At 44.8% G+C, this 25917-nt stretch overlaps 1 long non-coding RNA gene across 1 annotated transcript; it reads left to right on the forward strand.

Moving 5' to 3' along the window:
* The first annotated feature begins 1760 nt into the window (after nt 1–1760).
* LOC147005342 (uncharacterized) lies at nt 1761–8836 on the forward strand. Its single transcript, XR_015046991.1, has 2 exons — nt 1761–1921; nt 4237–8836. It is a non-coding gene; the product is annotated as an uncharacterized LOC147005342 (long non-coding RNA).
* The last annotated feature ends 17081 nt before the right edge of the window (nt 8837–25917 follow it).

Here is a 25917-nt window from a genome sequence, read left to right on the forward strand (position 1 = left end):
GTCCGATGCTCTCGTCTGGTCTTGGAGATCACACACACACACAACACACACACACACACACACACACACACACACACACACACACACACACGAGACTCTAAAGATTAGCCTGGAATGTCACCTGGATTCACATTGTGATTCCCGTTCCTGCTGTAGGTGTGACTTTGAGCAACTCCTTGTCTTTGAGATATAGATAACAGTACAGTGTACTTACATCATGAAACCCTTGGAGGGCTGGGCTATGGCTCACTGATAGAACACTTGTGTAACAGTCACAGGGCCCTAGATACCATCCCTAGCCCCCTGGAACCTGGGGCATTGCAACATCTTTATAAATATTAGAAATTTTGTTTTGACTTCTATCTCACTTTATGCAAAGCCTGGTGTGCTGGTTAGTCGTATGTCAACTTGACCCAAGTGTAGTGGTTTGATTGAAAAATGGTACCCATAGGAAGTGACACTATTAGGAGGTGTGGCCTTGTTGGAGGAGGTGTGGCCTCATTGGAGGAAGTGTGTTACTGGGAGTGGGCTTTGAGGTTTCAGATGCATAAGCCAGGCCCAGTATCAGTCTCTTCCTGCTGCCTTCAGATTCAGATGTAGAACTCTCAGCTCCTTCTCCAGCACTATGTCTGCCTGCATGATGCTTCCTGCCATGATGATAATGGACTAAACCCCTAACCTGTAAGCCAGCCTCAATTAAATATTTTCCCAAACTGGGTGGTGGTGGCAACACAATCCTTTAATCCCAGAACTCAGGCAGAGACAGGTGAATCTCGGAGTTTGAGGCCAGCCTGGTCTACAGAGTGAGTTCCAGGACAGCCAGGGCTACACAGAAAAACCATGCCTTGAAAAACAAAACAAAATAAAATTATGAAAATTGCCTTGGTTCTAATGTCTCTTTATAGCAATAGAAGCCCTAGCTAAAATAACAAACTAGAGTCATCAGAAAGGATGGAGCCTCAATTGAGAAAATGCCTCTCTAAAATCCTACTGTAAGGCATCTTCTTAGTGATTGATGGGGGAAGGCCCCCCAGTGTGGGTGGGGCCATCCCCGGGCTTGTGGTCCTGAGTTCTATAAGAAAGCAGGCTGAGCAAGCCATGAGGAGTAAGCCAGTAAGCAGCACCCCACCATGGCTTCTGCATCAGCTCCAGCTCCAGGTTCCTGTCCTGCTTGAGTTCCTGTCCTGAATTCATGCAAAGATGAACAGCGATGTGGAAGTGTAAGCCAAATAGACTCTTTCCTCCCCAACTTGCTTTGGTTTTGGTGTTTCACCAGCGCAATAATAATCCTAACTGAAACCTCTGGTCATTGGCAAATCCAGCAATCCTCCTGTCTCAGTACTCCCCACCCCCCAAACCCCTATGTTAGAGTCACAAGTTTGTGCACAGCCAGGTCTAGCTTTTTCTGTGGCTTCTGAGATTCGAACTCAGACCCACAGGCTTTCACTGGAAACCCTATTGCAGTCTCAGAATCTGTTTTTTAACAGAACCACATGTGACCTGTGTGCACTGAGAGAAGCACACACTGTGTACCTTGCAAGGAGGAGTCTATGACTCTGTTTGTTTTTTGTTCGTTTGTGCAGGAAGCGGGTGTGGCCACATGGGCCAAGTTGTTTACTGCCTTGCCTGAGCATGCGCAGTGAGGCTGCATGCATGGGCTGTCTGCCAGGCTGGACTGTTCCTCGTGATCTGGACCTGTCAGCCTATCAGTGACCTATCTGAGCTCATGCCTGGAGCATGTGTGTGTGTGAATTCTGGTTGGATGAGGTGGGTTGGAGCTGGATGAGGTCAGTGGGTGCAAGTATAGGAGGTTTGTTGTTGTTGCCCTGACTGTGAGTGGAGAGAGTTGTAAGAAAAGCTGCAAGAATGACAGAGAAAGAAGAAGCTGCTGGGGAAGAGAGCTGTAGGGGGAAAGCCACAGGTAAAGAAGTTGCTAAGTGAACCTGCCTTGGTGTCCGTGTAGTTCCTGTCACTGCCGGCTCGGAAGACAATAACAAGTGGTGGCCCATACGGGGAACTCATTGCGTCAGTCAGCAACAGTAAGTAAGAAAATTTTAGTAAGCAGAGGTAAGGAAATTTTGGTAAGAGGAGCGGTAGGGAAATTTTGGTAAACACTGGTAAGGAAAGTTTAGTAAGCAGCGGTAAGGATGCATTAAAACAAGAAAGGGCAAAGTATCACAAATTAAAATATGGCACAGAACTGAACCAAGGTGATTTGAAAACAGCGGTAAGGAAACTTTAGTAAACAGCGGTAAGGAAAGTTTAGTAAGCAGCGGTAAGGAAATTTAGGTATGTGGAACTGTTAGAGTCTGTGGCTACCTCTAAATTCTGTGTTTTTACCTAAACAATTAGGGCTACTGTGGAAAATGAGAGATCAGAGTGATGCCATCTTGTAAAGGGCGAAAAATGGAGGGCATTCAGATTTTAGTAGACAAGTCAAATAGATAGGATGGGTGTATCAAGGCCAGACAGGAGAGGCAGAGCAGAGCAGAGGCAAATATCCAAAGTGATCTAAATTATAGACCAGGAAGCTTTATATTTTAAAAATGGGACTTGCATAGATAGTATGGACAGGTAACCTCAGAGACTTGAGAAAAAGTATCTGCAAGGAGGGAGCTACCGTGCCTGGCAGATAATTAAATCACCAGAAGGTGGTGGAAAAAGTAAACTTATTCTGCTAGAGAGAGCAACACCTTGGTGGAAGGTTGGTGTATCTAAGCTCAGTTTCTTTTTGGAGAGGTTTGAAGTGATTGTCTCTCTTCATGAAGGAGAAAGTCAGTAAGGTTCCCGGGGAAAAAGGGACAAAGCATTAAGGTTCTCAGGTATAGAGATGAAGGTAAGGTTCCCGGGAAAAAAGGGGACAGCATTAAGGTTCTCAGGAATAGAGATGAAGGGAATTTCAGCAACATGGGTTCAACTGCGACTAAAATGAAAGTAAAAATGTTAGCCATCTGGAACTTGGTCAGGGCGTGCTTGAGGGACAACAGTGGAAAGTACAATGCTGAAATAGAGGAAGGAGCGGCAATGCTCGAGGAAGCTAAGGAGATTGCTTCTCAGGCTAGCTGAAACCTAAACAGCTTAGACAACAAACCAAAGATAAGAAAAAGAAGAAGAAATCTAGCTCTGAAGGGTCTACTAGTGACAGCGATGGGACCGATAGCGACAGTGACGTCCTAGTCGGATATTCCGCTGGAGTTTAAGGCGCGGTAGGCTGCCTGAACCATCAGCCCCTCCGTTGCCTTCTCCTCCCCCTTTTAAAGATGAGGGAGACAAAAGGGGAAACCATAGTCTTCATACAAAAGTCTGGAAAAAATGTGCTCGCCATTGCAGGGGCCTTCCCAGTATTTCAGGACCAACAGGGGCAACGGTATCATGAACCCCTGGAGTGGAAGGTTGTACAAAGATTGAAGGAGTCAGTTTCGACTTATGGGGTCCAGGCTGCCTTTATAAAATCTTGAACACGCGTTTAAACTCTGATAAAGGCAGTAAGAGTTAAGGTTAGGTACTTTTTGAGCAATTTCCTCAAAGATAAAACATTGCAACCTGCAGGAAGGTCCTGAAGACTCAGTAGTAGAAACTTGAGCCATTAAAGGAGAATGCTTTAAATGAAAGAAAAAGAGAAAAGATGGTCTTATATAGTGGATGGGAGGACTAGCCAATAGTATTAGAAGGAAAACAACACTATGAAAGGGACCATTGTTTTGTGTAAAATAAAAACACTTAAAGTTCTTAGGTATGCATATGTATGCTCTATGTAAATATGTTACAAATTTATGTTTATAAAATCTGTATTTCAGGAAGCATTGAAAAGATATGGAAAAGACATTTAGTGAACAGGCAGGGAACAGAAGGCAGTGTGGTATGGGGGTATAGAACAGAATATAGCCAAGTTTGAATAAAATGTTTTTCTTTATGTACTTCTGTGTTTTGAAAGTAATAATGTGTTCACAAAAATAAGATCATGGTTTCCTCCCCCAGAAGGGTGTCTGCCATTTTCCCTGGAGATAGAATTGCTTAAATTTTGCTTTTGCCTAGTCACCATGCTAGCTTCCCTTCAAGGGGACTGAAAAGAGGAAATCGGGGCTTCGGCTCCACTGGAATACAAATTTGAAAGCTGGTATCCTTATGATTAGCCAAAGAGTGGATTGATTGCAGGAACAGATGAATATTTTGGAGCAGTTAGTATTTGCTTCCTGCATTACTCATATGTCAGGAATGTGTGTAACCTCTGTTCAGTATCAGAAATTTCCAGAGCTGCAAATCTGTCGCGTGCAATTGGTGAGATGCTGCTAGGAAAGTGGAGTCATGATCGCAACACAAAGATGAAGGAATTGCGAGCATCGATTGTTGCCGTGAACAGCAACTGTGTGGAGATTGCAACTGCAAAGCAACGGCTGGAGATCATCCAGGGAACTGTGGTATTCTTAAAAAATTGGGGAGGGATGGCCTTTTGGGCACTCCTGCTGACTGTTGTGGGTGGAGGAATGCTTTGGTGGATGGCACATATGCGAAGGTGGCACAGGGCTGATAAACGAGCCTTAGTGCAGGCTATGGCAGCCTTGGAAGCAGGAACATCCCCCCAATGTTGGCTCAACATGCTGGATTAGTAATCAATGACGGGTAAGACTCTCACGTGTGCATACCAACCTAAGACAGGATGACGAAAGTGAGTTCGTCACTCCCATGACAGGTAAGATGTGGTATGGATGGGGGCAACCTAAGACAGATGCTGATCCCAGAGCTACTAATAAAACAAAAAGGGGGAAGTGGGTGTGGCCGCATGGGCCAAGTTGTTTACTGCTTTGCCCGAGCATGCGCAGTGAGGCTACATGCATGGGCTACCTGCCAGGCTGGACTGTTCCTCGTGATCTGGACCTGTCAGCCTATTGGTGACCGACCTGAGCTCATGCCTGGAGCGTGTGTGTGAATTCTGGTTGGATGAGGTGGGTTGGAGCTGGATGAGGTCAGTCAGCAAGAGTATAGGAGGTTTGTTGTTGTTGCCCTGGCTGTGAGTGGAGAGAGTTGTAAGAAAAGCTGCAAGAATGGATGGAGGAAGAAGAAGCTGTTGGGGGAGAGAGCTGTAGGGGGGAAAGCCACAGGTAAAGAAGTTGCTAAATGAACCTGCCTTGGTGTCCGTGTCATTCTTGTCTCTGCGGGTCGGAGACTGAGGCAAGCAGAGACTACAACATGTTTGTTTGTTTCGTTTTGTTTTTTTGAGACAGGGTTTCTCTGTGTAGCCCTGGCTGTCCTGGAACTCACTCTGTAGACCAGGCTGGTCTTGAACTCAGAAATCTGCCTGTCTCTGCCTCCCAAATGCTGGGATTAAAGGTGTGTGCCACCACCGCCCAGCTGAGTCTGATCTGGATCCCCTTGTCCTATCAAACACCAAGTGAAGAACTTAGTTGATTCTTGTCTGACCCAATCCTTAGGTTTGGGGACAATGCTTAAAAATCAACCAATTCTGAGCTTGAAAAGACCCTTAGAGATAGATTTTCTTCTTCTTTTTTCCTTCTCTCTGTCCATTTCGTTTTTAAACAGATTTTTATTTTTTGTGCATGTGTGTGTCCCTGAGTGTGTGTATGCACACTATGTGAGTGCAGGAACCTCTGATGACCAAAAGAGGGCAGAAGATCCCGTGGAAATGGAGCTACAGGTAGTTTGTGAGCCGTTGTGTGGGGACCTGGAACTGAACCTGGGTCCTGTACAAGAACACCATACCCTCTGAATGACAGACTCTTTAGCCCCTTATTTCTTTTACTAAAACAGAATTTCCCCTTTATTTGTGGTGTGTGTGTGTATGTACACTTGAGCACACATATAGTGTTCATGTCACTGTGCATGTGTGGAGGTCAGAGGACGAGCTGGAGGAATCAGTTCTTACCTTCCCTCCGTGTGAGTTCCAGGGGTTAAACTCAGGCACTCGGGCTTGGTGGCAAGCCCACTCATACACTGAGTTATCTTGCTGGGCTCCTCTCCTCTCTTCTCCTATTCTCTCTTTTCTTCCTTCCCCTTTCCTTTTTCTTGTCTGTGAATTTTCTGTGTTAGGGTCTACCTACTGGGGGCTGGAGAATGTAATGTTTTCTTCCTGTCTTCTTCACTGGGGCAAACAAGACAGTAATATCCATCTTGTTGTATTTCGGAGGCTGACACTTAGCTTTGACCACCTACAAGGTTGTTGTAAGCTGACCCTCAGTTTCTTTATCTGTAAAGTGGGAATAAATTCCCCTGGTCAGTGTCAACCTTGGTTGGTAGATATAAGGATGAGTTTGAAACATTATATATGGGTATGTTCCCTCACTGATGAAAAAATATTAACATCTAAAATGTAATTATTTACTTGCTGCCTACCATGGGATGTTGAACACTGGTAGGTGTTGCAAAATTAGGTCCACAGAGTGTGGTCCTGTGGGAACGGCTTCAATTATGACCACCAGATGGCAGCAAAGAGCAGGCTTCCCTATGAGGCTTCTGCTGCAGCCTAATGGGATCCAAAGGCAGAATAAAATGGTTGATAGCTCTCCCTGGTTTCTATCTCATTCTCCATCCCTCACATGCTCCTCTCTGCATCCCCAACACTTCCCTAGCCCAAGACCACTTAGGTATCCTTCTTCTATCAATTCTTTCCATGGGAATGATGTTTAAACACACATTCAAGGGCACATTAGAATTAATGGCAATCCCTGTGTGTTTACAGCCTGTAGTTAATGTGAACCATCAATGAAAATTGAACCTGGGGGGATTTATGAAATACATATTTATGAGGCAACAAGGAAATATGAAAATATTTAAACAGATTATTTAAGATCCAGGTCCCTCTCCCAAGTGGATATATCTGGGATCTATCCATTACCCATTCGATAAATATTTATTTCTGGCTTGGGAATAAAGATACATTTTTTTAAAAAAAGACAGAGTCTCTCTATTATGTAGCTTTGGCTGTCCTAGAGTTTACTATGTACACCAGGTTAGCCTCAAAATCCTAGAGACCTCTGCCTCCTGAGTGCTGGGATTAAAGGAATGCACCACTACATTCTTTATATTTTTTAATATTAGTTTTTGATATTAGCTAAGGCACGAGGGGAACCATGGTGGTGTGTTATGGGGTGACAATCTTTGGAGGGGCCAGGGCAAGTCTCCCTGGCAATGTGTTCTTTGTGGTGAGATGCAAGAGTTGGGTATGCAAAGGAGCACACAGAGCCCTCCAGTCTGAGGGAACAGGGCCCTTCATGGCCCAGCGAAGCCCGTGTAATTTTACATCAGTTTGATTGAGAAAATAAATAGTGGAAGAACAAATCATGACTCAAGGGCACTTAGCTGTCTGTACACCGTCTGCACGTATTTGGAACACTCCTCATGTGTGCTCAGAGACAGCAACATTCATTTCTTCTAAGAGCGCTGAGTGGATTTCACAGAGTCCTTATGATGAGGCTGTGAACACCACCCCTGGATCACACAGGGTTCACTCATCATCCCAAGAGGCTGCTCGTGGGACGATGGTTCCTTTCTCGCAGACTCCATCTTACCAGGAGAGGATGGACCTTATGAAGCACATCTGTTTTGACCATGTATTTCTTGGCTTTGTTCCTATTCTCTATCCCCTGTGCTTGTCACTGTGGTGGTTTGAATTAAAATGGCCTCCATAGTCCCATAGAAAGTGGCACTATTAGGAGGTGTGGTCTTGTTGGAGGAAGTGCGTCACTGCGGGGTAGGCTTTGAGGTTTCAGATGTTCAAGCCTGGCCCAGTGTTCTCTCTCTGTCTGTGGCCTGGGGATGCAGGTGCAGAACTCTCAGTTGCCTCTCCAGCACCATGTCTGCCTGTGTACCGCCATGTTTCCTGCCATGATGACAATGGACTAAACCCCTGAACTGTAAGCCAGTCTAATTAAATGCTTTCCTTTATGAGAGTTGCCGTGGCCATGGAGTCTCTCCCCAGCAATAGAACACTGACTAAGACAGCTGAGGACCAGAGGCATTGTGAGTAAAGAACTCAGGAATCCACAAATTTGGGTGGAGGAAGAGAAACTCATTTCTTTGCACCAATTTTTGGCTGAAACTCAAGGTTTCTCCTTCTCTTATGAATGTAGACCACAGATCACGGAGTGTTCTCAAGGCCTGTGTCTTTGCCACCAAAAGTCACAGATGTTTGTGTGTGGCGTGGCTAGCTGGCACTGATGTCTCAGAACTCAGTCATCAGCACTCAAAAATTATGTTGGTTTTTAGATTAGCCCCTGTATTTATTTTAGGGTTTTAGTAAAGAAAAAATGTATTACTACATCCCAATTTGGTTTTGTAAAGATTCTGGATATTAATGTAATTGCCTATTTATAACCTTGTTTTAGTTCAGACATTGTAGATGGATTTTAATCCAGCAACATGGCTGCTCTGGTAAGGAGTCACAGCTAAAGACCTAGGTCTGCGTGATCTGGGTGGAATAACACGACTTTAATCCTTCCAAGTGGCGTTCAGACACACCCTTGTTGCACACCTTTAAACAGTGTTGGTAAGATTAGGTTTTAGAAGGAAGCAGCCATGTTTGAAAGTAACCTCTGAGTGGAGAGCAGTTCTGTTCAGTTCATGTAGTCGGTGTAAGTTCAGTTTGTGGAACTCAGGGACAGTTTCTCCAAGCAGAGCAATTCAGGGAGAAGCCAAGAGAAGCTAGTTTGAAGCTGTCAGTTTGGAGAGGAGTTTGGGCAAGGACAGCTAAGTTGAACCAGCCGGCCAGAGTTCAGAAAGATCTAGAAAGGATGAGTTTATTCAGCAGTAAAAGCCTCCAAGACTACAACTGCATCTGGTGAATAAAAGTCGCTTTTACAAGGCACTTAAAACCATTGTTCAGGACTGGCGAGATGGCTCAGTGGTTAAGAGCGCCGACTGCTCTTCCGAATGTCCCGAGTTCAAATCCCAGCAACCACATGGTGGCTCACAACCATCTGTAACGAAATCTGATGCTCTCTTCTGGAGTATCTGAAGACAGCTATAGTGTACTTACATATAATAATAAATAAATAAATCTTTACAAAAAAACAAAAAACCATTGTTCAGAGGGCAGTTTTTCAGCATCACAAGGTACCAAAGGAACACCATGCCTAGGAAAGATGAAGAGACTCTTCCAGGTGGCCACTCTCATCTCAGGGTAGATTTAGAGCCTTGTGGCTTTATGTACCTGGGGCACTATTAGTCTTTGTGGGCCCTTCTTCCATACATGATATCTAGAATTATGTCTTACAGTTGTGTTTGTATACAAAGGTGAATGTTAGCCAGTTGTGGTGGTATACACCTTTAATCCCACCACTGGGGACAGAGGCAGGTGGATCCCTCCATGAGTTTGAGGCTAGCCTGGTCTACATAGTGAAACTTTGTCTTAAAAAAAATAAAAGGCAAATGCCATCCAGATTGGATCCACTTTGTTTCATTTGTTTGTTTTCTTCTGCTTTCTAAAGCAATTAAAACATTTTTGTTGTCTCTGCATCTGCTCTGCCGGATGGAGAACTTGTTCATTTCCAATTCTTCAGTGATATATCCCAGTGATGCCTGTGTCTCCATTCTCTGTCTGTCTGTCAGATATATTTGTGTATGTGGTGGGAACCCTTGTGCACGCTAAGCAAGTGTTCTATCATTTGACTACACCTCTACACCTTTATTTATTGAGATGATCGCTGGTTATGTAGCCCAGGCTGGACCGACCTAAACTTACTCTCTAGCCCAGGCTGGACCTGAACTTACTAACTCAGGCTAGATCCTCTTGTCTCAGAATCCTGAGAAGCTCGGATTATAAGTACCATCGTATCCACCTTATCATCTGTCCTGAGTGGCAAAACATCCCTGTTGACTGTCCCCGAGGCATCTTTTTTTGTTTGTTTGTTTGTTTGTTTTTGAGACAGGGTTTCTCTGTATAGCTCTGGCTGTCCTAAAACTCACTTTGTAGACCAGGCTGGCCTCGAACTCAGAAATCCGCCTGCCTCTGCCTCCTGAGTGCTAGGATTAAAGGCGTGCGCCACCACGCCCGGCTTCCCTGAGGCATCTTACACCCACCCTATAGAGCATGCTGTCTAACCTATCATGAGTAGAGATGGACCCAAAGGCCATGTGTGACTTCTTCATGCCTCTCCCTCACCTTCCACATGCCAGCAAACAAGTTCTGTTAATTCCACTGACGGTGCCTCCTGCAGGGCCTCTGTAGCTTTACCCATTCCCAGTCCTAGTGACCAACTTCAGCCTCGACTCCCTTACCTGGAATCTCCCCATGGCTGCTTCTCACCTCACCTGTCTCCAGAGTCATCACATTGGAATCCCAGGTTGATCATATCCCATCCTTCCTACGACCAATCCCTCCCATCTACATCGACAAAATCTTCAGCTTCGGAGTTTCTGAGAAGCATAGGCTTATGGAGCCTAATTCATTTGCTTCTGTGTGGAGACTTGGAACCTGCTTTAAAAGCAAGTAGGTAAGGCTGGCGAGATGGCTCAGTGGGTAAGAGCACTGACTGCTCTTCGAAGGTCCTGAGTTCAAATCCCAGCAACCACATGGTGGCTCACAACCACCCATAATGAGATCTGACATCCTCTTCTGGTGCATCTGAAGACAGCTACAGTGTACTTACATATAATAATAAATCTTTGGGCTGCAGTGAGTGGGGCCAACCGGCAGAGCAGGCAGGGTTGACCAGAGTAGAGGGGTTGACGAGGGGTTGACCGGAGTGAGCCAAGGTCCTAAAAATTCCATTCCCAACAACCACATGAAGGCTCACAACTATCTGTGACTAGCATCTCTGAGGTAAAATCTTCTGGAAAGTGTTTTCTGGGAGCACAGAGGCTGTGTTCCAGAGATAGTGAAGGTTGTACCTCGTGCTGTGGCTGGACTTGGTAATGTGCAAGAGTCACCGTTTTGGAGGCATGGGGGGGTGGGGTCCTGCAGAGCAGCTGAGGCTCAGCACTGTGAGAGGCCATTGGTGAAGATGCAGTCTCAGTTGCAATTGATGGCCTAGAACTTGAAGGGGGTCATGCAAAGGAGTTGAGGCTTGGCACCATGAAGAGAGCCTATGAGAGGCTATTGGTGAAGCCTAGTTACAGTGGAAGACAGCAGTGTTTTGGAGATGCCAGTACCATAAATGACCACCAAGAACAGCAGCAGCAGTATAGTACAGGCATCTGGAACCTAGAAGACAGTCTATGGCAGTACACAGGCAGACAGACAGGTGTGTGCTACAAAGGGCAGGGTTGGAGAAGTGACCCAAGCCAGGAGGACCCTAGAAGATCGTGAGTTGCCCAGACATTGGATGGTTGGATTTTGAGTTTGCTTTTGATTGTGACTGTGATATTTTTCCCTCTTGAAGAAAGAATTTTAGTGGAGCCCACATTTAAAAGACTTTGAATTTTAAAAGATATTGGATATTTTAAAGGGATTGAACTTTTAATATGTAAAGACTATGGGACTTTTAAAGTTATTTAGATCAGTGTACTCATATACATAAAATAAATAAATAAATAAATAAATAAATAAATAAATAAATAAATCTTTAAAAACAAAAAGAGCAAGTGGGTAGACAACTACTTGTGGTCTGTCCTTTTGGGGGACAGTTCTTGGAAAAACACATAGATGCCAGCTACGCACAGTCCCGTGTTCAATGTTTTTCCTGGCCTGGTTCCTACATAAATGCTTTCCTTGCTCATACATGTACCTGCCTCTCCACACACCGGTTTTAACCTCTCCACCTTTATTCATGCTCCATGTCTCCAATGTCTTTATTTCCCTACCTGATGAAGATCTTACATATTGGGGTTCTGTTCAAAGGCTACATATTACAAGTCATTCTTTTACCGCCTCCAGATATAAATCATTGTTACCATCTCTGTATCTCTAGACCACTGTGGACAGCTTTGATAGAACATTGTTGCATGTAGATTTTGGCTACCCTGCCTAAGGTCCTGGAACTGGCCTTGCTACCAGCCCCCACCGAGCTTCCCTTGAATCTATAGATATAAGACATACATACACACAGTGATTCCTTGCCTTTGGATACAATTGCTAGGTGCTACTATCTCTCACCTGGAAAAGCAAGCCCTTAATATTCTTATCTCTGCCCCTCCCACCTGCCCTAAACTTTAGTTGCTAGGATACATCTAGTCCCTGCTAAACATCCCTGATCATCTGCCTGTAGGAGGGCCCACAGATCCCAATTCCTTCTGAGACCTTGCATCTGTCTCTTTTCCTCCAGGGACCCGGAAGTCCCTCTTGTCCCTCCCACCCAGCAATTTACTCATGGCTTTTTGACTGACAGATCAAGAACCAACTGGGGAACAGGACCTTAGCATCAGAACCGCCCCTACATCACATTAACACTCTTATTATAATTAGGCAGGTGAGTAGGAGAGATGCTCAAGCAATGTTAACCAGAAGGCTAAAGACTGAAATTCTGATAGTCAAAGTTGATGGTCCACTTGTTTAGACTGAGAAGCACCTACAAGCTGACTAAAGAACACCTTTGAGGTATTGGTAAGTGCATTTCAAGTCTTCCCAAAGCAGAAGACTCATCCTGAACATAAGCAGTGCCACTACACAGGCTGGGGGGCCTGGATGGGGTTAATGTACAAAAGGGAGAAAGCCAACAAACTCAGCATGACGGTGAGCTTTGTCAACTTCGTCAACACAACCTAGCATGATCTGGGAAGAGTCTCAGTGAGAAGTTGTCTGTGTTGGGCTTGCCTGTGGGCATTTCGGGGGGGGGGTTGTCTTCATTAAATTAATTGATAGCCCACTGTGGGTGGTATCATTCCCTACTCAGGGGGGAGGTACCTAAACTGTGTGTGAGTAGAGAAATGGAGCTGAGAATGAGCAAGCAATCAAGCGTGCATGTATGCTTACATTCCTTTCTCTCTGTCGTGACTGGGGATGGGATATGTCTATTTAAAGTTTCTGCCTCGACTTCCTCACAATGGCAGAGTATAACCTGGAGTCACAAGCTAGAATGAACTCCTTCATCCTCTACGTGGCTTTTTGTCAGAGGATCTATCTGATCGCAGCAGAGGAAACCAAGCTAGAACACACAGGCATTTACTCTCTCTGCTTCCCACCTGTTGTGAAAGCTGCTCCCCCTCCTCGATGTAATGGGCCAAAACCTCTGAAACTGTGAGCCAAAATAAACCCTTCATGCCTTAAAGTGTTTGGATATTTTGTCATAGCAACTAGAAGTCTTACTAACCTAGGCCTTTTTGTACTTGTTTTGGGGAAAGATTTCCTTCAGGAGGAGCAGGGTGGTTGAAGTGTGTGGGTGGGTGGAGAGGAATAATAGCCTTGAAGGAGCAGCTAGTATTGTCTGCCATGTATACTCAAGCATGTTGATAACCAGTATGGATGTACTATGTGTGAGACAGTGCATGCATGTGTATCTTGCATATGTGTGTATACTTGCACATGTGTGTGAGTGGTGTGTGTGCGCACATGTGCATGTATGTACATGTGTGTGCGCACTTGTGCATGTGTGTGTATGTGGTGTGTGTGCATGTGGTGTGTGTGCATGTGTGTGCATGTGGTGTGTGTGCACTTGTGCATGTGTGTGCATGTGGTGTGTGTGCACTTGTGCATGTGTGTGTATGTGGTGTGTGCATGCTTGTGTGCCTGTGTGTCTGTGTGTGTCCTGCTAGGCTGAAAGCAAAAGGTACGATCTGTTTCTCCTCTAAAACTTCTTTTTTGTTTTGTTTGTTTGTTTGTTTGTTCGAGACAGGGTTTCTCTGTGTAGCCCTGGCTGTCCTGGAACTCACTCTGTAGATCAGGCTGGCCTCCAACTCAGTAATTCACCTACCTCTGCCTCCCAAGTGCTGGGATTAAAGGTGTGCGCCACCACTGCCTGGCCCTCTAAAACTTCTTTCTTGCTGCTAGCTTCACCCAGCTTCTCCATGGTTCTTTGGTCCATCTGCAAAACCAGTAGAATCAATTCACTTTCTTTTCAATATCTATTCATTTCTCTTGCTCTTTCTATACCTGTTGAAAAATATGACCAAGTCACTTTTTTTTAAAGACCTAAAAAATAATCAAGGAAGTAGGTATCACACTCCACTGGACTAGTGGTTAGAGAGATGCTCAGTAGTTAAAAGTAAGTACTGCTTCTCCTGAGATCCAAGTTCAAATCCTACCACCAACATGGGTGACTCGCAACCTCCTATAGCTCTGATTTCAGGAGATCCAATGCCTTCCCCTGGCCACTAAGCGCCCCTGGCACACACATGACACATATCCATGAATGCAGACACTCACATATACCCATAAAAGTAAAACCAGAGAAATCTTTAAAAGTAAATAAATTGTTTTATTAAAAGAATTCCTTAGATTGCTAGGTTAAAATGCAGATTCCAGGTCCCCCATGATAAGCCCACCAAATTAGATTCTCTGGGTGGGACCAGAGCTTTGCGCACTGAAGATGGTCCCTCAGGTAATTACAATGCACTTATCAGTTCAAGCACATTGCTTTAGGTTGGTGCTTCAAGCTTGGTGGCTTATTAAAATTACCTGCAGAGCAAAACAAAGCATCATAAAACATAAGTGTCACACACACACACACACACACACACACACAAATAAGTAATTAAAAAAAAAACAAACAAAAAAAGGAAAAGATTTAAAGAGAGGACTTGTCTCCCCTGTCACTGGTGTCTGAGCATCTCTTCGTGGTTGCCATTTGTAAAAATTCTTCTCATCCCTTTTAGCCACTGTGCCAAGGGCGAGATGACATCACATCTGAAAGCTGACATTTTGCAAAGCGTATTAAAAGTAAACCCAGCACAGCACATGATAAATCGATCCTTGTATCTGGCGAGCTGACTGGTTCTGGTAAAAAAAAAGACCAAAATCAGACACAGAAAAAGCACAGAGGTATCTACTGTGCTAGCGCAGGCTGCTGGTAAATGCTAGCTGACCAAAGGTTAGGTAACAAAAATACCAAAACCTTTCAACCAGGGGGTCTCCGTGTGTAGCTCCAGGAGACTTCCTGCCTAAGGCTTGCAAGATTCCCGGATCAGTTTCAGCACTGAAAGTGAAAGCACATCCTAGCTTTTGCCGGTCTCTCTGGTATCAATCTTCCCGGGGCAGCTAATTTCAATTTAGCCATCCATGCTACAATTAGCCGTTCTAGATAGTAACATCTTGCCCACCACATTCTAGTAGGAAGTTGAAATAACTAGTTCAGCTCCAGCTCTTATTTCTGATGGTGAGAACTTAACTCACTCCCACCAAGTTGATCCATGTTAGCAAAATGGACCATGAGCAACAACGCAGTACGAAGCACGGCCTGGAGTCCAGCTTCTACTATGACCGGTTTGAAAGGAAGCAAGGACGGCAGGCGAAGGCAAGGGTTCACATCACCCCGAACTTATGTTAAACGCCCAGCTGCCTGGAACAGGACCAGCTTTTCCTTTTGTGTCATGCGACTCAGCTCTGGCGACTTTACCCTTGCTTATGACATTGTAAGACCTTGAGCGATTTCCCTTAAATTTCTCTGCTTCTCTCTCTCTCTCTCTCTCTCTCTCTCTCTCTCTCTCTCTCTCTCTCTCTCTCTCTCTCTCTCTCATGAACTGGCAGAAAAAGAGGTCTATTATATGACAAGGGGGCCGTGCAGAACAGCCCACGGAACTCAGGTACGGGAGAGTGGCTCAGAGCCATCTGCACCGCTGATTAGCAGGAGGCTGCTGAATACTAAGTTGCAGACAGCAGCCCGCACTCCAGACCATCTCAAGACCTTAATTAGCATCGTGCAGGGTAGAGATGCAAGAGCTGCCTCACTGCGGTTCCCCACTGACAGCAGTCAAAAGAATGAAGGTTTCTTCTTTCAACATAAAAAAATACAGCAAATTCCAGAGACAGAGAGATAGAGATAGTTACATAGATAGATACATAGATAGATAGATAGATAGATAGATAGATAGATAGATAGATAGATAGATGGTTGAGTGTATGGATGGATGGGTAGGTGGATGGATGGATCAATGAATGGCTAGGCAGATGGATAGATGGATGGATGGATGGATGGATGGATGGATGGATGGATGGGTGGATGGATGGGTAGATGGATGGATGGATGGGTGGGGTTAGATAGATAGTTGTATGCATACATGGATAGATAAATAGGTGAATGAATGGGGAGAGAAATTACCTATTATCTACAGTCAGCATTTAAAGATGGTGTTTAGGGTTGTTTAATTTTAACCAGTTAAAGAATGCCTCAATTACAATTTAGCTCTCAATACCAACTGCAAACCAAATCACCTTGGGACGTGACCAAGAAGACATTCTCTCCAGGCTGATCTGGTTGACACAGATTAGATTAGAATCCAGTAATCATCTTTTTTCTTTTTAGATTCTCCAGGTAATTGAAATATTCCTAAAAACTACCAACCTAACGCAATGGTGCTTGAACTGATAAGTGCCTGGTAATTACTTGGGGATCTTGGTAAATAGGCAAGGTCTCCTGTTTCCTGCCCAGAGAGTCTCATTCGGTAAGCTGATAGTGGGGGATCTGGAATTTGCATTTTAACCTAGCAGTCCAGGGAATTACTTTTTAATCATGTTTTAAAATTTTTATATTAATATTTAATTATTTTTTTCTCTTTGCTGGATTTTTTTAAAGATTTATTTATTTATTTAATGTGAGTACATTGCTGTCTTTAGACATACCAGAAGAAGGCATCAGATTCCATTACAGATGATTGTGAGCCACCATGTAGTTGCTGAAAATTGAACTCAGAACCTCTGGAAGAGCAGTCAGTGCTCTTAACCACTGAGCCATCTCTCCAGCTCTCATTCTCATGTTTTAAATTTATCAAGGATTTTGTTTTGTTTTGTTTTTTTGTTTTTCAAGACAGGGTTTCTCTGTATAACCTTGGCTGTCCTGGAACTCACTCTGTAGACCAGGCTGGCCTCGAACTCAGAAATCTGTCTGCTTCTGCCTCCCAAGTGCTGGGATTAAAGGCGTAAGCCACCACTACCTAGCAAGAATTTTTTTTTTTTTTTTTTTTTTGGTTTTTTCGAGACAGGGTTTCTCTGTGTAGCCCTGGCTGTCCTAGAACTCACTCTGTAGACCGGGCTGGGCTCGAACTCAGAAATCCGCCTGCCTCTGCCTCCCAAGTGCTGGGATTAAAGGCGTGTGCCACCACTGCCCGGCTTTAATTTATTTTTAATCATGCATATGTGTGTGCTATGTGTGGGTTTATGCATGTGAATGTGGGTGCCCACAGAGGCCAGAGAAGAGTGCACTGCATCCTGGGGGCTGGAGTTCTGGGTGATACTGAGCCCTCCGATGTGACTGGATGGTTGAGACTGGAACTCCGTATCCTCTGGAAGAGCAGCAAGTGTGTCTAACCACTGGGCCATCTCTGCAGCTCAGGGTGCTCCTTTTAAGGATGTGATAAAAGGGTGTCAGAGGCCTTGGGACCCCTATAGCTTTGTGGTTTATCCTGAGGAAATGACCGGAGGTGAATGCAATGCCCGTGTACCTGGAAATGGTCACTGCAGCACTAGATCTACCAGTGGTTGCAGTGGAAACTTATGGTTTCTTTGGAAAGTCAGTCATGTCAGGTGATGTTCTGCCGAGGCACAGCGGTGAAAGGATGTTTTCCTGAAGCAGACACAGGTGAAAGGGTGTTTGGATATTGCAGACATGTGAAAGGACACATGAGGAAGGAGTATAGCTATGATCCCACAGTCAGTGGAAGACGAGCACTGAGCATTGGTTTGGTTTGCTCCGCCTCGCCATTCTTTGCAAACGACACGCATGTGTTGGTTTGCCTTACATAGGGTTGTTGAGCTCAGCTTGTGGTGACGCTGCCATTGAGAGAAACTCGCCCAAGAACTGCTCCTGAGGTTTCTGAGGCAGCTTAGTGCTTCAGCAGCCTCGCCTCAGGCTGGTTGGCAAGCCTGGTGGTTTCTTCAGGATTGAACTACAGCTGCCTGGTGTCTGCTTGCTGAAAGCACCGGACTATAGCTGCTGGCTTGTGCCTGGTGTCTGCCTGCCTAGAGGACCGGTCTGCAGCTGCTCAATCATATTTGGTGTTTGCTATGGGACTGCTGAAGAAGATCAAGCTTGCCCCGCAAAGAACTGCTGCTGAGCAGGTTCACTTCCCCCATATCCTGAGAACGTTTCTCTTCCACTCCCTCTGCTGGGCGGTGGGCTAGAGGAGAGGTTGAGCCCTTATTAAAAGTAGGTTGCAAAAAAATGTATGCCTACAAGTGGTCTCTAACATTACATTGGCTGGCAAGTTAAATGCCATAGGTGAGTGGTTCTTACTCAGGTTGCAATGGGAGGAGAGAGTATAGTGACCCTAAGAGATATTTAGCAATACAGTACTCAGGATAGCTCCCGACAACAGATAGTTATCATGACAAAATGTCCATGGTGCTGATGCTGAGAACCCCTGCAGCATCCTGATGCCTGACTTCCACCCCCAGCTAATGACGTGAAAATTTCTAGGGAAGACACGGTGGTATGTTAGGAACAGCAGCCTCTGGATGGGTCTCCCTGGTGACTGAGCTGAGAGGCTCCAATTTTCATTTTCAGAACTTGAGAAAATAACTTAGATGATCGATAACAAGCCATGTTACATAAACTCTCCACTTTCATAATAACACCTGATTTCTGAGTTTGGCAAGGGCTCTAGACATCAATAAGAAAAAGACAAACAGTGGGAATCGACTTGGAGGACGTGAAAGGGCAGTTCTTATAAAAACCACAGCTGAATGTGGTGGTGGTGTGTACCTGTAACCCAGCACTGGGGAGGCAGAGGGGCAGGAGGGTTGGGAGTTCAAGGTCAGACTCAACTATATTGAGTTCAAGGTTAACCTCAACTACATAAGATCCTATATAAAAAAATTAAAAATCAATCAATAAACAACAACAACAACAAAAACGAATCCAGGCTGGAGAGATGACTCAGTGGTTAAGAGCAATGACTGCTCTTCCAAAGGTCCTGAGTTCAAATCTCAGCAACCACATGGTGGTTCACAACCACCCATGAGATTTGACACCTTTTCTGGTGTGTATGAAAACAGTTACAAGCCAGGTGGTGATGGTGTGTACTCCTTTAATCCCAGCACTTGGGAGGCAGAGGCAGGCAGATTTCTGAGTTTGAGGCCAGCCTGGTCTACAAAGTGAGTTCCAGAACAGCCAGAGCTACACAGAGAAACCCTGTCTGGGGGGTGGGGGGGGGCGGGGACGGGGAGGGGGGAATAAAAAAACCAACTACAATGTACTTTGATATAATAATAAATAAATCTTTAGGCCAGAGAGAGCGGGGCCGACAGGAATGAGAATGCTTCATTCCCATCAACCACATGATGTACAACCATCAGTACAGCCACAATGTACTCATATACATAAAATACATAAAGTAGAGCCGTGTGTGGTGGCGCACGCCTTTAATCCCAGCACTCGCGAGGCAGAGGCAGGCAGATTTCTGAGTTCGAGGCCAGCCTGGTCTACAAAGTGTTTTCCAGGACAGCCAGGGCTATACAGAGAAACCCTGTCTCGAAAAACCAAAAAAAGACATAAAATAAATCTTAAAAAAAAAAAAGAAAACAAATTCAAACAAGCAAAATACACGTTCACTCTAGCTCACTAATAATTAGAGGCTAATTAACAATGACCATGGAACTTGCCTATTCACCTTTTAGATAAATATTTTAAAAATCGATGCTACCTGGTTGTAATGATTGGCTTCTGTCAACTGGACACAGCTAGTTGTTTAGGAAGAGGAAGTTCAATGTAGAAAATGTCTCCATCCGATTGGCCTGTAAGCACAATTATGACTGATGTGGGAGTATCCAGCCCACTGTGGGCGGTGTCACCCCTAGGCCCAACCCACTGTGGGCGGTGTCATCTCTGGGCTGGTGTTCCTGGGTGTTATAAGAAAGCAGGCTGAGCAAGCTGAGAGGAGCAAGCCAGTGAGCAGTGTCCCTCTATTGCTTATGTTCCAGTCCCTGCTTGAGTTCCTGCCTTGGCGTCCCCTGGTGATATACTGACCTGTAAGCCAAATAAACTCTTCCTCCTTTAAGTTGCTTTTGGCCACGGTGTTTTGTTCATAGCGATAGAGATCTAATTCAGACAGTAAAGTTAGCATGTGAATAGAACTCGGCACATCCACCATAATCCATGGTGATAGGGGAAGTTGGCACCAAATCTGCAAGTCGGTGCTGTTTCACAAAGTGGAAACGGAGGATGGATGAGTTGTTAAGTCAAAAGACACAGAAGTAAATCCTTGAAAAGTATTCAACTGGTTTATAGCATGTGAATAAACACTTTTGTGTGCAATAGTAACTAAATAAAAATATCACACATGATGCTACAAAGGAAGGAATATATACTCCAACATGCTTCCATTTCATTTTTACGACAGTCACGGAAGGGGCTGGGAAGGAGATTGGCTGGTGTAGCACTTGCCTTGCAAGAGTGAGGACTTAAGTTTGGGTTCCATAGCCAGGCATGGCAACACATGTCTATAATTCCAGGGTCCTCATAAAGCAAGACAAGGCAGGGACAGGACAGTTCCTGGAAGCTAATGGGTCATCTAGACTAGTATAAGCAGGAGTTAGACAAAGGGACCCAACCTGAGAACCCAGCCATCTTCAGACAACCTCTCACATGTAATGGTATCTGTGCACCTGCACTCACACACACAAATATGCAAACACACACACATGAATGCCATATGCACACATATACCACACATACACAGACATACATACACACACATACCACACATACACAAACATGCAAACACACAAACACAAATGTGCAAACATACATACAAACACACATACCACACACACATATGAACACCAAATCCACATATATACCACCTACCACATACACAAACGTGCAAACACCACACACAAACATGCATACACATAGATACCACATACACAGACATACAAACACACATATACCACATACACACACATGCCACATACACACAAACATGCAAACACACAAACACAAATGTATAAACACACCCCCAAAACATTCAAACACACATACGACACACACACATGAACACCACACACATACCATACATACACAGACATACAAACACACACATACACCACATACACACATATACCACATACACACACATGCCACACACACAAACATGCAAACACACAAAAACAAATGAGCAAATACACTCCCCACATGCATGCAAACACATGCATCATACACATATATGAATACTACATACTGATACAAAAATGTGCAAACTCCACACACAAACATGCATACACACAGACACAACATACACAGACATACAAAGGCACATGTACACCACATACAAACATACACACACATCATACACACATACATGCAAATACAAACACATATCACCACATATGAACATGACATCCACATATATACCACACATACCACATACACTAATGTGCAAACACCACACACAAACATGCAAACACATACACACCACAGACACACACCACATGCACACAAATGTGCACAAACACACAGAGAGACACCCCCCCCCCCGCATTCACACTTATAGAAACAGCTTGGAAGATACATAGACTTTCCTCTGCTGGAGCAGCCTTTTCATGTGTGTTTCTCTGTTTTCAACACTTTTGCAATGAGGTTATAATTCTTCTGAAATTAGAAACTCTGAAAAATCTACAGGCAATGTTATTTTTTTCCCGACAGTACATCTACCTATAATTTAGGTGCTGTGTACAGCTCTGGTACAGGGGTGTGCAAACAGGATTTGGCTGTCAGTGTGACATTTTGCCAGGGATCTAGGCAAAGCTACTGGGTGGATCAGCAGAAAGGGTGACCCTAGGAGACCTCTGTTAAAATCAGATTTTCCTCTGTCTGTGACTCCTGGTGGATTTCATCTGGGGATAATTTATTTAATATGAAAAGTGTTTCTGCTATCAGAATTATCTTTAATATATATATTATAAGTAATATACATCATATCATTTCTTGGCCTTTTGGCTAAGATCAAGTGAAGTAATATACATCATATAGTTATTATATCGCAAAAAGATTATTATTTATATGTCAATTAACATATAGCATAATGTTATTAATATAATTGCATGTTAATATGTAATTATGTTATTATTAACTAATTAATACATACTCTCCAATGTTTATAATATATTATATATTAATTATATAGTATATAATTGATTATATAGAATACATAAATTATATGATCATACATGTAATATATAATTTGTGCATATTATATATGATTGTATGTAATCGAATATATTATGTATTAATATATAATGGAATATATAATAGAAATATAATATATATGTGTGTGTATGTGTGTATATGCATTCCCACACAGCAAGTACCTCTGCCCCCCAGAAGGGAAGCAGAACTCTGTGTCCTTCATATTCAACAGATAATTACAGGGCTTGGACTTCTGCCCTGAGTAGTACTCTAATGGGTTGGGTACTTGAAGAAGCCATCCAAGGTCCTTGCTGTTAGGAGGTTGGCAGCTATTCGTTATTTCTTATTTGTTTAGGATGTGTATATCTATATTTGCTTTTCTGTTGGTGTCATAAGACACTGATCAAGCATGTCTTGTGGGAGGAGAGGGTTTATTTCAGCTTCCAGTTTACAGTCCATCAGTGAGGGGAGCCACGGCAGGACCTCAAGCAGGAACCTAGAGGCAGGAACCGAAGCAGACGCTCCCTCCCCCACCCTGGGATTGCTCAACTAGCCTTCCTATGTAATCCAGCTCCACTGACCCCCCTATATCCACAAGCCATAAAAGAGTAGTGAAGCTCATTCGTTCATTCATTCGTTCATTCATTCATAAGCTCATGGGATATTCATTTAAAACATCCTGTGCTGAACTGGAGAGACAGCTCAGGAGTTGAGAGAGCATGCCGAGGACCCAAGCACTAACTCTGGGCCGCTCAGAACCACACGTATGTAACTCCAGCTCTAGGTGACCTGATGCCCTCTTCTGGCCTCCTTGGGCACGCAGAGAAACCCTGTCTTGAAAAGCGAAAACCCGGGGGCTGGTGAGATGGCTCAGGGGGTAAGAGCATTGACTGTTCTTTTGAAGGTCCTGAGTTCAAATCCCAGCAACCACATGGTGGTTCACAACCACCCATAATGAGATCTGACACCCTCTTCTGGTGCACCTGACTACAGCTACAGTGTACTTATGTATAATAATAAATAAAATCTTAAAAAAAAAAAAAAGAAAAGAAAAGAAAGAAAAAAAGAAAAGCAAAAACTCCCAAATCAACCAACCAACCAAAAAAACCCTACCTTTAATTATTAATTACAGTGCGTTCTGAGAAGAAGAACTTAAGGGTGATACCTCAGATCTTATCTCCGTAGACAGATTTGCATTTTCAAGCTTGGACAGTGAAGCCTTAATGGGAACAAAGAATGTATGTGTGTGTATGTGCGTGCGCGCGCGCGTGCGGTTGTATTGGGGGGAGGGAGTCGTTCAGTTCTGTATGGAGACAGGAGTATCAGGGTGCCTCCTCTGTTGGCAGCCTGGGTGGGAGAGCAGTGGGGTGGGGTGGGGTGGGAGAGGGATGGGGGTGGGGATAGGAGGGGAGAAATGACTAAGGGAAGAACTGAGTAAGGAGGAGAGGAGAGACCGAGATGTATCTGCACTACTGCAGAACCCTCTGCAAATAGCTGGGACTCCCCTACCACCCCAGCTGCTGGGCAGCTACAGACTGGTGATTCTCAGCCAGTAGCCCCCAAGAGGCGGACTGCCTCCCTTAAAGTCAGCTGTTGTGCCCAAGGTCACCACCTCCCCCCAAAAGAGTTACAGGTCCAATAATGACAGGGGACCTGAAGACTTTCAGAGAGGGGAGGGGTCAGCTTAGGTCTTCCGCCGTATTCCTGCTACCTTCAGAACATTCCTGAGAGATTCACTCAACAGAGCAGTCTCTAGTCAACACAGATCCCCTGGACACTGGGGGGTCTCCATCTCAGAAGTGAGCTTTCCCAGGAATCCAGCCAGTAACAGGGACCTAAAGGTGTCTGCTGTAGTGAGAACGATTTAAATAATAATGGTGAAATTAACATCTTTCTTTGGTGCTTTTTGTTTGTTTGTTTGTTTTATTTTGTTTATTTATTTATTTATTTATTTATTTTCTGAGACGGTTTCTCTGTGTAGTCCCGGCTGTCTTGGAACTCACTCTGTAGACCGGGCTGGCCTCGAACTCAAAAATCTGCCTCTGCCTCTGCCTCTGCCTCTGCCTCTGCCTCTGCCTCTGCCTCTGCCTCTGCCTCTGCCTCTGCCTCTGCCTCTGCCTCTGCCTCTGCCTCTGCCTCTGCCTCTGCCTCTGCCTCTGCCTCTGCCTCTGCCTCTGCCTCTGCCTCTGCCTCTGCCTCTGCCTCTGCCTCTGCCTCTGCCTCTGCCTCTGCCTCTGCCTCTGCCTCTGCCTCTGCCTCTGCCTCTCAAGTGCTGGGATTAAAGGCATGCGCCACCACGCCCGACTTTCTTTGGTGCTTTTTGAGACTGTTGGGGGCAACTTGAGTCATGATCCCATGGATGACTGACCAGTCTTGCTCTTAGAGCTGGACGTCTCCAAGTTCCACCTCCTAACGTTTCCATAACTCCCTCAAACAGAGCCACAAACCAGGGACCAAGTATTTAAATACCGGAGCCTGGGGGGTCGGGGTGGGGACAGTTCTTATTCAAACAGGACACAAACTTGGGAGGCGGGTGTGAGGAAGGATTTGGAGGAGTAGGTGGTAGGAGCGAAAGGTGGATTTGATCAAAATAAAAGCATTAATGTATGAAGGAAAAAAAATCCTCTTCGGATGTGACTCTCTGGGGATTTCTATGCTTCTTTGGGTATTTGGTTCTACACAGAGCACTGAGGGAAGACGGGCATCATTTCTGGGCAACTGTACTTCCTCTTTAAAAGTCAGTGGTTAGTGAAGTCCCTGTACTGTGCCGCCACAACGCAGGACCGGCAGGACCACATCACTTTAAATAGATTTATAACTTTAAAATGACGCTGGTCTCTTTCTTTTCCAGGCTGCTCCTGCTGGCCCTCGGGAGCCCCCTGTTCTATTTTTAGGCGTCTAAGGTAGGTGGATCAGATGGGAGCTGCAAAGGAAGCTAAAGAACTCAGCACATCACCCACCCGGGAGAGCCCTCGGCTCTGCTCTTTCCTGTCTATTGCTGGTAAACTGGGCCCCAGCTTGGCCCACCAGAGAGGAGGCCACATAGAGAAGGAATTGTCTGAGCAAATGTTACTAGCTCAGTCTCTGGATCGCAGCTAGAGGGTGGTTTGGGTGGTGGTGGTGGTTTTTGTTGTTGATGTTAGACTAGGTTACTCTGTAACAGCCCTGGCTGTCCTGGAACTTGCTTTGTAGACCAAACTGGCTTCCAACTCTCAAGAGATCCACCTGCCTCTGCTTCCCAAGTGCTGGGATTAAAGATGTATCCCACCACCACCTGGCCACTTCTACAGTTTTAAAATCATGTTGAAATTATTCTGCCTAAGTCTCCATGTCAACATTTGTGTGTAGCACTCTCTCTTGTTCTCTGTCTCTGTCTCTCTGTGTCTATGTCTCTGTGTCTCTGTCTTTGTCTCTGCCTCTGTCTCTCTATTCACCTGCATACATGTACACATGCATATGAGGAGTTGACTTCACATGTCTTTCTAAATCTCTCTCTACCTTATTTTGTGACAGAAGACCTCTCATTGAGCCTGGAGTTCGCCACCTCAGGAGTCCTCATCTCTACCCTCCAGCTTGGGACTCTGAGCGCTTCTGTTACACCCGGTTGGAGATTCAGACTCAGGCCTTCATACTTGTGCAGTAAGAACTTTACCAACTGAGCCATCTCCGCAGCCCTGAGTCAACAGTTTGCACAGCAGAATTGTGTTTATCAACAGCCAGAAAACAAACAAAAACACTCCTCTCCCACATATAT

This window comes from Mus caroli, unplaced genomic scaffold (assembly GCF_978045245.1).
Source record: "Mus caroli unplaced genomic scaffold, Mus_caroli_1 scaffold_4, whole genome shotgun sequence".
In the NCBI taxonomy this organism is placed as follows: Eukaryota; Metazoa; Chordata; class Mammalia; order Rodentia; family Muridae; genus Mus; species Mus caroli.